Genomic DNA, 1,366 nt, shown 5'->3' on the forward strand with positions numbered 1-1,366 from the left:
ATGAAACAGAACCCTATATAATATACCAGGGTTCACTACCATTTTGTTAATAACAGATTCTTATACTAATCTCTGGACTTGTGCTAGGAATGGAATACAAACATCAAATGGCGGGATTCAAACCCTCGAACACATGATCTGAAATCCGTACTCTTAACCATTAGGTTAAGGGTACGGATTTCAGATTCAGATTCACGATTCAGCTTAATAGCTGTTGACGCCTTAATAGTTTTACTAAGAAAATTATTCATATTTTAATATAATCAATGCTTTTGTTATTTTAATGTTTCTTTTACCATTCCAAGTAAACTAGGCCTGTGCTAGGAACATGATCGAAAATCTGTACTCTTAAACATAAGATTTCTTGGTCATTAAGGAAAAGCCTATACGTAGATTGGATTCGAGAAACTACTACGGGAATAATTAATGTTTTTTCTCTAAGTGCCTATTTCCATGCCCAGCCTTAAAAGTAATTTAAAGTTTACAACTACTAGAATGTGTTTTAAAAATTGTAAAAACAATAAATTGTTTCTATTTTGAGTATCTTTTTTTTAATTAATAACATTGTTATGTGGATAAAATATAAAAAACTTCCGAGTCTCGTTTTCCCTACAAAAGAGTGCTAGATGTCATGAAAAACCTAGTCTTTTTAGTTAGTGTCTATTATGAAACCTTGGCAATTACACGGCGTCATTTTCAAAGAACACTTGCTGTTTATTCCATTTTATCTAAAGCTAAGCATTAAAAACATAGATCTATGTAAATATTTACATATATTTGAATATTGAACATACCTGAGCAGTAAGAGTCCCAGCCAGCCTCGTGATATGATTGGTTCATATTGAAAGGTGTAATTAATGTTACGAAATTAATTCCGTTTTGTAGCTTCTTGAATTTGCCTTTATCGAAAAATTCATATAAACTGTAAAAAGACATAGAAATATAAATAACAGGGTAAACCATTGGGTTGTATTGACAAGCCTTAGTGACCAATGAAAGAAGAGAGAAAAAACCCTAATGCTTGTGTAACAGGTATGCAAAAAAATTATTGTTATGTTTTGAAAATATTAATGTGTGTTAATTGATTGTAAGTGTATATCTACACTCATATTATAAAGAGGAAAGATCTGTATTTCTGGATATATGTATGTATTGAAATAACTCAAAAACTACTGGACCGATTTCAAAAAGTCCTTTACCATTTATAAGCTATTTTATCGCTGAGTAACATAAACTATATTGTTTACTAATTTTTTTTCGACGTGGACAAAGTCGCGGGTTACAGTTAGTCGTAAATAAAGTTACAATTGTAAAATAAACAAAACTTACTCTTGTAATATATTTGACTGCCATACTTCATCCAGCG

The 1,366-nt window shown here is 30.7% G+C and overlaps 1 long non-coding RNA gene across 1 annotated transcript; it reads right to left on the reverse strand.

Moving 5' to 3' along the window:
* On the reverse strand, positions 1-1,366 carry LOC106109643. The gene is made up of 3 exons (XR_001226025.1): positions 1,330-1,366; positions 795-922; positions 1-13 (listed from the first exon to the last, which is right to left on the reverse strand). It is a non-coding gene; the product is annotated as an uncharacterized LOC106109643 (long non-coding RNA).

The sequence above is a fragment of the Papilio polytes genome, unplaced genomic scaffold, assembly GCF_000836215.1.
Source record: "Papilio polytes unplaced genomic scaffold, Ppol_1.0 DF821076.1, whole genome shotgun sequence".
NCBI classification, from domain to species: domain Eukaryota; kingdom Metazoa; phylum Arthropoda; class Insecta; order Lepidoptera; family Papilionidae; genus Papilio; species Papilio polytes.